Raw genomic sequence first — 17,484 nt, 5'->3', positions numbered from 1 at the left:
TTAAACTCCTTACTCCATGTGAGCCATCATACAATAATCGAGATGCTGTAGTCACAAGGAGCAGTAATCTCATAGATCTCCATTATAACACCTGCAGGATTCTCTCTGCCCAGTCCTGTACAAATAAAGCTGCAATAAAAAAAAAAAAACACAAGAAAGGGTACAAACATGTACAAGGCCATCAACAAAGCTGCACCAACATACATCTCCTCTCTTGTCTCAAAATATCTCCCAACTCTGCAACTCTGTTCTGCACAAGATCTGCGTCTCTCATCCACACTCATTACATCCTCCTATTCCCGGTTACAGGACTTTTTTCGGGCTGCACCTACTCTATGGAATTCTCTACCTTGCATAATAAGACTCTCCTCTGGTCTACAAGCATTCAAGCGTTCTCTGAAAACCCACCTCTTCAAACAAGCTTATAATATTCCTCAACCACCCTCTTAACCTCACTACATTACCCTGTTACCACCCGTTATACAACTACCCCTTGACCAACATTGTTGTGTGACAGGATCATTTAGCTTATGAGTCACTTTTACCTTTGCAGTCTGGCTGGACCGACTGCAAATGTAGACTTAACCTCATGTGTCAAACTCCCATTGTCCAATAGATTGTAAGCTTGCGAGCAGAGCCTTCTCACCTCTTTATCTGTTGTACCCAGTTTGTTTATTAGTTTACTATGTTTGTCCCCAATTGTAAAGCGCTACGGAATATGTTGGCGCTATATAAATAAATGATGATGATGATGATGATGATGAAACACGGTATGCAAATCCAGAAACTTCTTAATGGAGCGTAACCAAACTACATAGTAAATGTATATAGTAGTGCCCCATCCCACCCTGTACACCCATGCTCATCTTTGGTATATTTTTATCCCACTTAATAAAACCCAACTTTAGTCTCATACTTCCAGTTCAAAGATTGCTAGAACTAAATAGGGTTTGTTAATTATAAATTATTTTGAGCCAAACAACTAAAAAACTCACAAGAATGGGGCAGTGAAGGGAGAGGAGGGAGGAACTAAGACTGAATGGCCCTATAGCAGGGAGATCTCCTATAATGTAAGATTACAGGGGAGTATAAAATTGGGTTTTACCCATGCTTGAATAATAAAGGCTCCATATTAACAATAATACCTTAGAATAAACTATGCAAAATAAGCAGTGTAGACGTAAAACAGAGAATCAGAGCAATACTTATCTACAACAGGGCTTGTGGAACAGACATACTACAAATGTAAGTCCAATAATATATGGTTCTCTGAAGCATTGGATCACTGTCCAGTCTCACTCTAACCGGAGGTCAGTTGTCTATACACTGTATAGCTTCTGTGAAGCGGTGAAGACGTGCCTTCTACCGTCCATCACTATTTCCGCAATCCAGCCGAAAACAGCATTAAGGGTCTTGACTTGGCTCAACTCTGAACCGCTATTTTGTACTTCCATCGCACAGGATTCTTATGCACTGGAAATATACTATATGTGTTTGCCTATGCATACCTGAAGCATGTAATAAAGTAACTTCCCTTCCCTTATATGGAGCAAACAGACATGGCAAAAAAGATGCTACCCACCAAAAAACCAGCAGGGTGAAAATGCAGAACTCTTCCATTCAAACTATTAATTTGGTGCTAGTGCAGTTTTTAGGCTTCACTAGAACAGTATTGTGTAAACCATAGATATGCGTGTATGTTATGAGCATATAATAAAATATGAACTAAATGTCTCTTTCAAAAACATCATTCATTTTGCCCCTTTGATAATTCAAATTTTTCAATCCATTTTACCTTTTTTATGAAATATCCCCCTCCAAAGCCCTCTATTTGCTCCTGCTCCTCCTTTAGACTGTTTACGGCACCAGTGAATAATCTGACCAAGTACTTTATATGCAGGGGAAAAATTCTAGATTACTGCATGGATATTGTGAATATAAATGAGGAGATCAAAAATAAAATTATATTATCGCAAATCACAAATAATTTAGTATTTATTGGCTGAGGTTAACAGGAGATCAAAACTATGCCTATATTTTGAGAATCTGTGAACTGAGCTATAACTACAGCATTTATTAATGTATTATATTCATTTCTGTGGCTGAGAATATGCCTGTGCAACGAGTCCCCGAGGATTTTCTGGCCAACTGCACACACTTTTCTTCCATGTTGTATATAAAATGCTCATTGCAGTATAGTGCAGCATTATACGCCTCATGTGGCAGAAGTAGCATTGCTGAATTTCATGGCAGTGTATAAAGGACGGATAATAATAGTCCCTGTTTTTAAATCATTTTTTTCTAACCAGATGAAACAATAATTTCAAGAATTGTTTGCTAAATAAACATCATGGTACCTTAAAATGCATAGTGAGGAAGTTCCCATCTTATCACACAATACAATTACTCAGCATATTATATAAACAAATAACGACACGAGCAGCAAATTAACGTTGGAATAAGAATATAAATTTATTAAATTAAATGTATTAACGTAACCTCCTAAGGACTGGATGGCAAACGAGAGCATGGCAGTCAGCAACAGCAAAACCAATAACAGTGGAAAGGTCAGATCATATTACCACCAACCCATTGTGATACCTTATCTATTGGCCAGTGTTAAAACTATCTATACGGCAAAACCACACCCCCCCTTCTTAACTGCCGGTATTAACCTGTAGATACCGGACAAGGGTCCTCCTCACAGGCGGACCAACCATCTGTCTACAACAACTGAAGGGGGGTGATAACCTATGCCAAGATGAACCCAGCACCATATGCAAACCTACTGACTGCAATGCTCTCCTACTTCAAACTAAAAAATAAATTAAAAGCCCCTATTCACATACACCATAACCTGCCATGTGCCGGGCGGGAGGGTGGAATCCGGATGCAGGAACAGGAAGAGAACTGCATGAGACAGCATTTATAAAGATCAACCAGAACCCTCCTCTCTGTCTCTATTGGCTGCTATTCTTTCTTCTGCAACCACATTGAATGGTGAGTACTCCTGTCACCCACTCACATGATTGTAACTGCGTTCTGACTAAAGGCCTCAATTCCCGTTTGCTCTTTTGGGGGCCAGGGCTGGATTTATATCACTGGGGCCTCAGGGTACAAAACCTTTAGCCCTCGAAGCCCCACGCTACACTAGTAGTAACATTACACCAACGTGTTCCGTCACAGAACTAAATATAGCCTGCTCTGCTACACTCTTCATCCCCTCCTCCATTAAGTCATAGGGCTTGAGTCATTAAGGAAAGTAAGGCAAAAAAAGAAGTAAATGTTCTTTGGGACAAACCATGTTACAGTACAAGGGGTGCACATTAATTTATTATTTTGCACATAACTTAAATACTGGCTGTTTTTTCATCTAGAACACAAATACTTAAAACTTTACTTATACTGAAACTTAAAATTGATCTAGGACATGCCCTACTCCAGCTATAAATTTGTCCCCACATTTTAAATTTATCTCCCCCCTCCAATGCAACATGGTTTTACCCAGGTGCAAAGTTACTCATTTTTTATGCTTTGCTCTCCTTAATGACTGAGGCCCATATTTCTTAGGTTTTACACAGCATAATTCATTTAATATTTCCTAAAATCCAGTTATTGACACTCTCTCAGTTAACCCATATAAAGTTATTTTCTCATTTCCTCTGTTCGTTTGCTTTTGCTAAAAAAATTATATGACATATGTGATGTTTACAAATGCTGACAGTGTCTTATGCCAAATAGTACTTGGCAGATGCCTCTTCTGCCCCATTCCTGCGACTCAGAATCAGAGTCTCCTAACAAACACTGCTCAGATATTGCCGACTATAAATCCTAAATGTCATCATAGCTGAAAATAGCTGATTGTACAGTCTTGCCATGTGCCGAGGAGCATAGATTAATGCAAACAGGTTCCCATACTATGGTATATATATCAATCACTACATATTTTATTTATAGTTGTATGGAGTAACTAGACTATATATAATTAAGTTGAAGATACATCAATATAAATTGCTATCTGTGTTTGAAACAGAATACAACCAGTGTATCCTAGCAGCATTCAGTAATAAAGTTGTGTAAGTAATCAGCTTTTAGCAATTATTTCTATCGGAATTTTTGTATTTGGGACCAATAGAAATGCAGTGGATTCTAGGAAGTCACAAGGTCACTTAAGAACACCAGTAGTGGACCACTGCCTCTAGAAATGTTAAGCGAAACCATTAAGCTGAGGGCACTTAAAAGCATTTTTTTTATGTGTTTCAGGCAATTACCCATTCAGGGTTAAAGTTTTGCTGATATCCAGCCAATAGGATCCATAGGGAGTGGCATAGTCTCTTCAGTATTAACTCCCATGGATTGCTGGGTCTTTTCTTCCCGCACTTTCACGGATGCCTTCCCGCTCGCCCAGCTAGTTGTTTTGGTTTGTTTTAACAATTTTTATTTACAGAGGAGGCGCAGTTGGTGGGAGAGCAGTGCAGTCAGCGACTAGTCACAACGGTGGTTATGATATTTGGCCGCACGTCACTGCCCCTTTCAAGTAACATCACTCTTGATCCTTCTGAGTGGAGCATCCCTTGGCGTATATATATGTATATCAGCTTAATTCTACCTCTTATTCAAAAAGAGGGAGTGCTCTTCCAACATGCTATAAACATATTGGGCCCGATTCATTAACGTTTCTTCTAGTCAAAACCATGTTACAATGCAATGGGTGCAAATTAGTTTATTATTTTGCACATAAGTTAAATATTGTCTGTTTTTCATGTAACACACAATTGACTCTTGTTAAATTCCTCCTTTCTACTCTCAATGTCCATCCCATAAATATTTGCTTGCCCCTGCCCCCCGAAGCCTAGTTTAAAATCTCCTCCAACCTTCTAACCATCCTCTCCCCTAGCACAGCAGCCCCTTCCTCATTCAGGTGCAATCCGTCTCGACAATAAGGATGGCAACTGACAGAGAAATCAGCCCAGTGCTCTAAGACTCCAAAACCCTTCTTCTTACACCAATCTTTTAGCCACGCATTAACCTCCCGATCCACAATATGCCGAGCCTGAGCATCCGGGAGACAACAAACTGTTCGCCATATGACAAGATATGCATTGAGTGCAGGCCTGGAGGGCGCCACAGATTAAAAATTCCCTTAAAACTGTGCGGCGACCGCTGACCATACCTTTCACGGCCGCCGCACAGCTTTACATACATCCACAGGGAGGGGGGGGGGAGGGACTATTGCTCACCACCGCCGCCTCTCTGCTCCCCTTCACTCACTGACTGACTGTCAGGCCGTGACATCATCATCACGGCCCGACAGTGTCAGTGAGTGGAGGGGAGCAGACGGAGCAGAGAGGAGGCAAGTTAAGGTAAGAAAAGACGCACATTTTCATTTTCAAAATCGGCGCCCCCATCCTGCACACTTACACACTATTTTGTAAGTGTGCAGGGTGGGGGCGCCGATTTTGAAAATGTGCCTAGGGCGCCACGGACCCTAGCACCGGCCCTGATTGAGTGAAATCATCAAGCCTGCTACCACTCATCTTATTATGGCTAACCTAACTTCTTATAGCCTACAGTGAACCTCGAGAGTACTAACCTTTGCTAGCCACTTACTGGATTAAACCCCTTCCTGGATCTAACTCCACACTTTAAATAAACAGCACTTGAAAGCAAACAGCAGTGGAAATCACAAGCTCAATGAAATCGCTTACCACCACCTGTTAAATAGAGCTTGCACTAACCAGCTGTATCAACTAATGCAATTAAATCACACCCACTAGCTCTAACAGAATAAAAAAAACAACTTAACAAACACACAGAAAAAAAATCCCCTTCAATAAACACTCATAATAATTCCCCAATGTAGATCACTCTCTCAACACAGCACTCCTTACTGGATCTAACTCCACACTTCAAACAAACAGCACTTGAAATCAAACAGCAGTGGAAATCACAAGCTCCTGGTGTTCTCATCTTTCAGAGAAAACTCTTTGCCTTCTGATTCTCTTATCTTGAGGAAACAGCTCAGATATACTGCATGTAACTCTAGATATTGCATTCTCAAATGTATTTCTAAACGGTTTAGATCTATCATAAGGGATGCCACAAAAATTGGGTTTGGACAATGGATCAGCGATCCAGGGACTTCACTGTCACCATAGCAACGGATGACACTACAAGAAAACCAGTTAATATTACTTCCTCCAATGCTAGAAGAGCAGGTTGTTTCTTCACATTTGATTTAAGGTATTCCTCAAAATTGAACAAAACTTTAATGTTTTTGCTAGCGAGGTAAAAAGCAATAGCTGGGCTACAAGATGCCCCGGCCGCCACATATAGGATAGCTTGGTTCGAATCCCGTGTAAAATTAGTTTTTCTTAATGAGTATAACCTGTAATGTCCTTGTCCTAAATAATGGAACATCTTAATTGTAAATTTTCTTTGTGGATTTACAAATCTATCAGTAAAGAGAGAATTATCACTAACTAAATTATCAATATATTTTAGAACTAGTCAAAATGACGGAAAAAAATAAATAAGAGTAAGATCTTATTGGACCCTTTTGTATTGCACCCAATTTGACTTTACCCTTGTGGCAGCATTGATTGAATAGTTTGTCAGATGGCTGCTCAGCCGCAAAATGCTAAGTGTGGCAAAAATTCACAAATACTGATCATGGGATCACAGTTATAAGCATTAATATTTGTTTCATCAAAGTTACCAACATCAAGAATGGCGTGGCATCTTGTTCGCTGATATTGTAGGCTCTTCGACTGTCTTCTCTGTGATGGGCAATTTTCTGAGGTGTCATATTGGCATCGCGATGATGATCACGTTCTTGTTCTCTTTGGTCATCAGTCATAGTTTGACATCGTGCTTTATCCCGCTCTGTCCTTCGTCTTTTGCTGCTTCTTGCTGAGCAGTTACTCTCACAGCAGACATTTGCCTTTTAGGTGGCATCAAAGATACACTTTGTTACTTAAATTAATTAGTATATTCCTATTAATTTAACACTAAGTGCAAATAAAAGGAATGGATAGAAAATCGAGTCAATTTGGAATAGCAAAGGTTGTCATAAATGATAACTGGCATAGCAAAAACCTAAATAAAAAAAGTCCAAGAAATTTAGTCAGTAGGAATAGTCAAGTACAAAAGAATCATTTGCAACATTTTACCAAATTTATTTGTGTGTTTTGTGTGTGTATTTATAAAGGTGAGGAGCAGCATTAGCCTTTTATTTATGTAGATTACTATGAATGGAACGCGTTTATAACTTATGCGAAAAACTCGACATGATTGTCGGTTTGTAGTGATAACTATACAGTTTGATCATAATATTCTATATAAAACAGATTTTTTTTCATCAACACCAACGGATTTTAGTAGATTTATGCTTCAGTCTATTAACACATTAATCTAAATACAACTGTTTCATAAGCATTTACGTTTCTAACTGACATATGAACTGTTATCAATCCTTCTGAGGAAAGTGCTTTGTGCATTGATTGATTGAATTGATTGTTTTTACAACACTGTGACACTTAAGGACTATTGAGACAGCACAGTCTCTAACCCATGGATGGCAACTTCTGGTGGACTTTGAACTGTTAGTCTCCTGAGCTACAGTGGAGACAAATCAACAGAATACTGGAGTTCTTCCATCAACTGGGGGGATGAGACTGTTCTGCTTAAACCCAGGACACTTGAACAGACTATTGCTATTCCTCTATCTTCTGCTCAAGTTTTAAAGATTAATTCATGATTCTGTATTATAAAATTATGCTGTGAGCGTAATTTTGAAGAGATCAGTGTCACAGTATATATAATTTTTAAAAAACTAGAAGTATCTGTAATATTTGGATTACTGTTTAAGCACAAAGGGAAGACAACTAAAAATGTTTTTCTCATATATTGCAATGGGTGACTCTATAAGAAAATCAGCAGTTAATTTTACACTTCCATATCTTCTTCCTACTTGCCCCCCAATTGGATCCGAGCTCAATCTGGAATGTCGCACCCCAGGTCAGAAGGACCTGAAAGATCATCTTGGTCCAAGATAGCCTGAGATCTGGACCTTTAATTAGAACTAGTCATTTGTCTTCACTAAATATTCTGAGATTCCATCGACCACAACTTGTTGCTTCCTTGATATCACATCTTGCTTGTCACTTTTTGTTGCTTCATTAATTCATGCCCCTCAAATCTTCCCCAGCTTCTTTAGGAGATCAAAACATCACAGGCATTTAGCACTGTATTCATGGGACCTCAGGATATGAGAGGCTAAAAATATCCCAGGACCCATATTGACTAAGTAGGACAGAAAACAAGCAACCAAAGGGGCCGGCTTGTGGAAAAAGGACTAATAAGGAAAACTACAGACACAGATTGTTTGATATAGGATCACTTTTTAATTTCTTTGGAGGAGGGTCAGTCAAATTGGAGAGAAAACTAGCCCTGAATATACTGATAGGATAGCATTTGCACAAACAAATAAATAACTCATCCCCTGCTTCCAAATCCTGCTTGAACTCCTCAGTCTGAGCCAAACTACTTTGATCATTGCCCGCTCACTAGCAGTATTTCATCACAACTCAACTGCGGGTTCAGTACATGGCATTGCAGGGCCCAATAACAAAATGTGCGGAAGAGCTTGGTGATTTCGGCCCACTTCGCCCCTAGTGGCTACAAACCCTGCAGTGGCAATAGTTCCACCATTGCCAAGCAGTAAGAAAACCTGTTCCCTGACAGAATGGGCTGTCGAAGTAAAATAATTGGATATGATCATTTCAAATTAATATCTGTCAATCTAATTGTCTATGTCTGCAATTATGCGAATAGTACACTACAGAGTGGAGGAGCGTAATTAACCGCAACACATGCAAACACTTATACACACATTTATACGAACACATACACTTGTAATTAGTTCATATAAAGATATTTGCAACACATAGTTATTTGTAATTAAATGTAGCAGGGTTTAGAGTTAAATATTATAATGTTTACATACACTTTAGTGAGATATGAGTTCAGGACACAGGAAACATATCATGTCTGGTATCATTCTAATCCCCTATTTATCCGCAGACGTCTGGTTCAATTGCCTAAAGTATCGCACCTTGCATATATTAGATATGGATTATAGGGAATAAATGATCATGAATGGTATTGTGTGTGTAATGTAAATAGACCAGTTTGAACTAGTTTTTGCATCTTGTGGAGAGCTGACCCCCACCCTTTGAGGGCATCGTTTGAACTGGCCAATGACCTGCATTACACTGGACCTTCCTGAAGCCTGAACCTAAGGAAACATGCCAAATCATCTGTATTGTTTTCATTGTATCGCTGATTGTATATAAGAAGGGGTTCTGGGACCAGCAGACAGTCTCTGACCACAGACTTTAGGACTGAATGACTGTATGCTGGATCCAGGGCTACTGCGAACGTAACGGCTGTACTTATTTTATTTGAATTGTTACTCTTCTGCTTTTTGCTATTAAATCGCATTGTGCTTTGGAACCACATAACTGGAGGCATACAATCATTATTGGAAAGCGACTAGACGTACATAACAGGGCCAATAGGGGCAAGTGACTGGAGAGGAGATTATGCTGATGGAAAGTTTAAGTACTTTCTCTTCCTCACCAACTTACTTACCCCTATGTAACTAATTCTTCAAGAACAGAGAAAAAAGCAGAATCAATCACTTTTTCAGGATTGGGAATTTAAGAACCCCTGGACACTAAATTCAGGACCAGCCGAGGATCTGAATATCTGAAACATCCAGTTAAAAAATCTACAGATTGCAATCCTAGTCACATGATAGCACTTTACAGCTGAAGTGTACCTGTGTGACAAGGAAACAGGGGTTTCCCATTCCTGGCAGTAAATCAGTGGCATTATAGATGTCTGTGGAGTTGAATTCTGCAGAATTAGATCCATATTATTATTATAATCAGAGAAAATGTGCAAATATTCTATCTATGCCCTAAAATCTAGACTAATTTCCTTCGAGAGAATTTCAAAAACTTACACTTCTGGCTATTGTTCACTAGATTCCTAAATGGCGCTGAAGCAAATGTATCTGACCCTTTTTAGCGAATGTTCTTTAAAGAGAACCTTTTGCTTTTTTAATCTACCCTAACATTATTGTTTTTTGTGCAATTACTCAAAAGACTGGCAGTACCAGGTAAATAATCAGTAGCAGTATGCTTAGATCCAAAATGCTGCTATTTGTATTTTCTTTTTCTGAACGCCAGCCTATTACAGTTCATTTACAAAGATTAGTGACAAATATTATTATGTGTAATTGTGTACATTATCTATTGTGTTATTCATCACCCAGGTCTCATCCGTGCTGCAATTACAGTGTAGTCTACTGCATTATATGGAAGAATATTATCTTGATGATTTGGATGACAGCCGATACACTCTTTCAGACGAGTATTGTAACATAAAACAAAAATATATGTAATTAAGAGCGCTTCACCTAGTGTGGCAGCCAACAAGGGCTGTAACTTTACCCCATAAACATACTGAACAAAAATACAGTAATTAAACTTGATGGACGCTACAAATTATCACCACTGAAAACAAGTACAAAAATTAAACTATACTAATTGTGCTGCATTATATTTCAGTGCGAGTCCATTCAAAATGTCATATGGTTCTTCTGTGTAATTTGAACCAATGAAGATCTTCAAAACATGTTAAAACATCGAGAACAATGTATATGGTGTAGTAGGTAAGATAATGAAATATTCATTCAAATAAGATATTGCTAAAACTTAAAGGGTCATATTTAATAATAAGTTTTTTCATAAAAATCTGCATTTTTAAGTGTAGTTAAAAATTATTAATAGGGCATTGCAGCAAATATCGTAGATATCTGCTGCTTTGCATTTTTTATCAAAATCCATAGCAGTCCCCAGAAATGTCTATGGGGACTGCTATGTAACAAGTAATGAAAAGGCATTTACACATACAGTTGGCGATTACTGTAGGTGTAATTTTTCTGTTCTGCTCTATTGGGAGAGCATTGCAGTAGAGGGATCTACTGATCCTTCACAACATCTAACTGCTCTCCCCTCCGGGCCACTATCGTTTTACGTGACTGCTGTTCCTGCTAAAGTTTTTAAATAAATGCACATGACCTTTCAATCCTTATCTTTGCGATAAGGATTGAAAGGGGTTGTGTTAAAAATGCGGTCATTCTTAAATATGCCCCAAAATGTTATTACACCCTTACAAAAAGCAAAACTCCACCTTGTGGTACATATGTGTATACACAGCCAAAAGTAATATAAAACAATAAAAAAAACACCCAATTGTGTAAAACAAAAATAAACAAGCACCGAATATATGAAAATCTTCTCTGGCCTTTCCCCCTATGTGAATATGATTACATGACTCCATGCAAAGCCTAAATGCAATAGGCTTTGTTGGGATCTAATGTTGAAGGACAGGGGCGCACGCAGGGGAGGTTTCTGGGTCTCCAGAAACCCCTCCACTCCGCTAAAGAAGTGCCCCTACATAGCAGCACTGTACTCTATAGCAGCCGCAGCGCTGTCAAAGAAGCCTCCGCGGTGGTGCTGTATTGTAAAAATCCTGCGTGCGCCCCTGAAGGACTAGAATTTATTCATTGATCCTATATCAACCCTCAGGATATATGAATGGAAAAACAATGGAGGAGCACATAGTGCATTATCTTGCTTTTATTAAATTATAAAAATGTTATGTTAAATAACAGAACATAGACAGGTAACACAATTCTAATGGAGACAATAGGGTTTATCTGTCTACCAGAAAAGGCAAGATGTAAGCGTGATATACCAGCTTCCCATGGCCCCCCAGGAGGCTGTAAATATAACTGGGATGGCAGAAGTCCAACGTCCTTAGGGTAAAACAACCAACCGCCAACATGATTCAATGGCTAAGTCTTTCTGAAGGCGATATATTCCACAGTATTTGCTGTCCTTTATTATAGTAGCCAGACAACAGGCTGACTCTCACAAATTAACTAGTATTAAATCACTTAGCAAGAGTAAGCTCCATATAATGTCAAACATAATATAGGACATGAAAATATAAATATATTATAACATAAGTTACATATATTAAAAGCAAATGCATCTGATCCTTTTTAGCCAATGTCCTTTAAAGAGAACCTTCTGCTTTTCAATTCTACCTTAATATTATTGTTCTTTTTGCAATTATTCAAAAGACTGGCAGTACCTGGTAAATAATCAGTAGCAGTATGCTTAGATCCAAAGATATTTCTATTTTCTTTCTTTGAACGCCATCCTATTTCAGGTCGTTTTTTAAGAATTGTGCCAAATATTATTATGTGTGATTGTATAAATCATCTAGTGTGTCATTTATCACTCAGGTTTCATTTGTGCTCCACTTATAGTGTAGTCTACTACATTATATGGAAGAATATTATCTTGATTATTTGGATGATAGCTGATATACTCTGCCAGACAAGTATTGTATGATGATCGCCATGGAAGGTTTTAATGAAGCTTTATTTCCAACAATTTATAAGCATAGTTGCTAACACTTTAAAATATCTTAGTCTGTGAATACTCCAGAGCAGTTGGACCCAAACAGAGAAAAAAAATATATATAGTGTATAGTAAAGAGCTTATGCACTCAGTGTTTCCACTTACCTATTGTAGGTGAGAAGTGTGCCTTAACAAATAAAGAATTTCATCTTTATCCCTTTAAATGTGTCTCCCTCACAGTGAAGATCCGTAAAGAAAGAAGAAATGATTCTAGTGTACACGTTGGGGTTGTTTTTCAGTTGGTCGTACGTCAGTTTTTGTGGCACAAAATACTACAACGCATCCATATATAGATTTCTGTGTATACTAAACTTGCAGCCTTATATGTCTGAAGAGATGGAACAGGTGTACGCAATTGTAATTTGCGAACAGTAAGAGCGTTTTCACGTATGTGTGGCATGTCCTCTAAAGGTGCGACATAGAATGAGGTGTGTCTTTTATGGGAGGCCTGCTGTAAAGATACACAATGATGATTAAGGGCCTGATTCATTAAGGAAAGTTAAGCAAAAGTAAGTAAGGCAAAACCATGTTGCATTGGAGGGGGAGGTAAATTTAAAATTTGATGGTAGATTTATATTTGGGGTATGGCATGTCCTAGATCAACTTTAAATTTCAATGTAGAAATGAGCTATCAAGTATTTGTGTGCTACATAAAAAAAGACAGTATTTTCCTTATGTGCAAAATAATAAACTAATTTGCACCCCTTGTATTGCAACATGGTTTTGTCCAGAAAACTTGAGTAAGAAAACTTACTCAATTTTTTGCTTAACTTTCCCTAATGAATCAGACCCTATGACACCAGCAGCACTATATAGTTGGTTCTGATTGGCTGCTTACATATTACATCCTCCAATTGACAGTTCTTAATTCATTAGCATAGCAGCGGCCATCTATTGGCATTATTTATTTGTCATTTTCCGTTTGGACTACTGAAGGAAATCTGTTTGCCCGACCCAGAAATTCTGCTGTTTTTGAGTGGGGCACAACTTAACATACTTGTGATTCAACATACATAAATAAGTGCACTTTTTTTTGCCATGGAATTTGTATGCATAAATTCACAGGGAAAAATGTATCAAACTCGAAATGAGGCCCTGTGGGATTTATAAAATAGGGTCAAATATATAATATACTACATTACACTCCTTTATTTTAAGGTGAGCTGAAGCCTTTAATATGTACTTGACACTTCTCTCCATGAGATATTTTACACATTGGAAGGAAATTATTAAAATGCATCACTGGTGCGATGCATTTCAACCAGTCTCCAGAGATGCAAAGGAGGTTGTTTATGAAGTGCAAAATGTCTGCTCCGCAGAGCAAATGCAGCTTTGGAATATCATGTACCTCAATTTGTGCAAATTCATATTTGAGGAGCAGAAAATTGCAGAGGGGAAGAACTGAGATGGAGTGAAGATTTTCATACTGAAGTATGATCTAAGCTTAGCGGTGTGCCCAGTGGTCTAAGTGGGTTATTATACAATGGTTTGTCAGAATGACACTTCTCCCCACTACTCGTCTAACTCACCACTTGGTGATCAATCGTCACAAACAAATTTGTCTTTATTGCAGAAGTCATAGTGAGTGAGCTATTTGCATATGCCTCAGTGTATTTTGGTCTCCAGAAAAATGGCTGCCATCTGATGTAGCTCAGTCAGTAATAGAGACACACTGCAAGATAAAAGTCAATTCACCTGAAAGTGGTGTTCTGAGGAAAGGTCTATGTAAGGACTTCTCTGCAGAGTGAAGAAAACCTGTAGTTCTCCTGTTTATTTATTCTACAGTACTAAGACAGGTGTGGCCATACATAAACATTTTACTACTTTGGTGAGAGAGCCAGGTCTCTGTTTCCTTATGTTATGTGTATGTTACGCTATGTGTGTTTTATGTATTAGACATGGGGATGGTGGGTGACACAGAGTGAATAGCTTTGCATCACTATGTCTTTGTATTTTACTAAATAGTATTTAAAAGCATCTAAAATGAAGGTTAAAATTACCTATCAATTTACCCTAAATCTCCAGGGGCTAGGTGACTCCCAGCCAATCAGATACATTTGTCACGCCTAATTTTCCACTTTGACCACTGGCTGCGCCTCTTTCTATAGATTAGTAAAGAAATAAGATTTCATTTTGCAGAATGAGATTACCAATATGAAACAAAGGGGTGAATCAGATGCATTTTTAAGGCCGACCCTTGCTCTGCCATTTCCACTCTGCAAAAACACTTGGATTTTGTACCAGCTCAGAGCTGCCAGATATAGTGTCTCATACTACACATTTAATTTGTACCTTCCAGCTGTACTTCAGCAGATAAGCGTGTTTCCAGTGCTAGATGGCCGGAGATCATAGCTGCCATAATGAAAAACAGCCTCAAGTTGGTCAGTGCAGGACCAGTGCCTCTAATGGGAGACAAAAAACAGCACCCATCTCAGAGGTTACTAGCCCCCTAAGACATCAAGAATGCAATAAAAGCTTACAGTGTGCGTTGTTGACTTATCAAGGCAGAGAAGTGTAATACTAAGTTGTTTTGCAGTGAATAGGATGCACTTTGTAAATGACTTCCAAAGAGTCTACTCAATACAGGATACAATGTTCGTTTTGTTCTACTGTGAGAGTTTGCAAAATGAAAAAGCTTTAGAAGAAATTAGTAGATATTGTATTTAGAATGAGAAAAGAAAAAGATTGAAGCTTTGAAAAAATGTTGCAAAAGATGTTCTCATAGAATATGGACAAGCCAAGGACGCACAGATGAATGTTTTATGAAAAGTAACATTAAGACTGGTGGCAGAATGCCTGAGAAGATAAAAACATAAGAAAGATTTGTTTAAAACGTACAAATTGCAGAATACGCATTATGTATCATTAGCTTGTTGTTTTCATAATTTACTGTTTTCTAATTAGTTGTTCAGCTTCTATACCGCTAAAAACTGTTATGTATAATTATATGGGTTATTTCTGCAGTAAAAGTAGTTGCAGTTTGGAAACCAGACACTTGTGTGGTCTCTTATTCTGTGCTCCGACCGATCGTTACTATAGATATTTGAGAAACTGCTGACTGACTTATTCAATTACAGGTGGTTATTCTGCTAACATAGGTAAGGAACCCCAACACTATGCGCCTCATAATATCTCACTTTTGTTTTGCACTACACTTAACTTATGGCCAGTTTCCCTACTGTAAAGTGCTTGTAAGATAGGTGAAGAACAGGGGGCCTGATTCATTAAGGATCTTAAATGAAGAGGATTCTTATTTCAGTCTCCTGGACAAAATCATGTTACAATGCAAGGGGTGCAAATTAGTATTCTGTTTTGCACATAAGTTAAATACTGACTGTTTTTTCATGTAGCACACAAATATCTTTAAATTTCAGTGTACAAATAAGCTATCAAGTATTTGTGTGCTACATGAAAAAACAGTCAGTATTTAACTTATGTGCAAAACAGAATACTAATTTGCACCCCTTGCATTGTAACATGGTTTTGTCCAGGAGACTGAAATAAGAAGTTTCTCAAGGTAAGATCCTTAATGAATCAGGCCCCAGAAGAGAATGGAAATTTCAAATAACTTTAATTAAGGACAGTAATGCAAGTAAACATTTCAAACATTTTAATCTCAAATAGTCCTGCTCACACCGGCACAGTGGAACGGAAATCCCTGGCCTGGGCTTTGAGTTCCACTAGGTGGGAAAAAAATACAAAAACATGAGTACAAATATATAAAAATATATATATAAAAACATTTTAAATATTTAAATAATAAAGCATTTTTTCCTGTCATTATTTTCTGCTATTGCCATCCGGAGATATAGCTTGGGTCATTGTTATATAGGCTTCCAGCTGCTTTGCATGAGGACACTTTCTCTGACAATGCAATGGGTTATGAGGTACATACCAAAGTATTTTGCATTAAACAGGAAGGAAATCTCCCCCAGACTCTAGTATAGAGAGTCCCCTCGCCACAAACTCTTATGTAAATATCATAAAGGTATAGTGGGGAAAGTTCTGCGTCTGCTTGTAGCCCTGTGCAAGTGTCTAGCACTTAAGAAACAGTAATGTATTAAAAGTAGGACATTTAATCATATAGAGCCTCATTCAGACGTAAGTGCATTTGAGTTCTGTATCTTTGATGAATTTGCTCTGCGCATGCATCAGAACAGGACTTACGCCAATGCATGCAACTCATGTTCGAACGCAAATGCCACTTACGACTGCCGACGACCTGAACCGTAATGAGGTTAGGAAGGGGCGAATGAACATAGGCAATGTACAGTAAGGGTGTGCAGAGGGCACTCCAAGGCAGATGAGGTCGAGTCAAGTCCGGAGTATCTTATACGTATGCTTTTTTTAGCCATATCATTTGCACCTGCTACAGGGCAGGTCTAAGCGTCAACTAATAGTGATGACTATCATTGTCTCTGGATTAAAAAATAAACATATGCATGCCACAATATAGCATAGAACATGTCTGTGCAAGTAAGAGAGACTATAAAAATACATTGTACCAACACAATACAAATATAAAAAAAAGTGTTTTTTTAAAGCACATATTTTTATTCATGATTTTATTATTATTATATGTTGTTCATTTATTTGCTAAAATATATATGTATTTTGCATGTGTTTTGATGTGACTTTATATTGCATATATGCATATCCTGCAATCTGCTGTGTCTGTCTATATACGGCAATTACATTGTAGGCAGAGCGTACTTCCACCCAGATTCAAATCTTGAGCTCTGCACTCTGAACTTGTATGCGGGCGAAATTACTCTCAAGCTCCGTGCTCTTTCTTTAACTGCAAGTTGCGTCTAAAGATGAATCAGGCTCATAAAACACAAAACCATAGCAATTTAAATTCAAGTGATGCTGGCATTGATCTCTTTTGGCTAGTGAAAAAGTTTATGTATGTCATACTTGC

This window comes from Mixophyes fleayi, chromosome 8, assembly GCF_038048845.1.
Source record: "Mixophyes fleayi isolate aMixFle1 chromosome 8, aMixFle1.hap1, whole genome shotgun sequence".
NCBI classification, from domain to species: Eukaryota; Metazoa; Chordata; class Amphibia; order Anura; family Limnodynastidae; genus Mixophyes; species Mixophyes fleayi.
Note: the sequence above shows the minus strand (reverse complement) of the source record.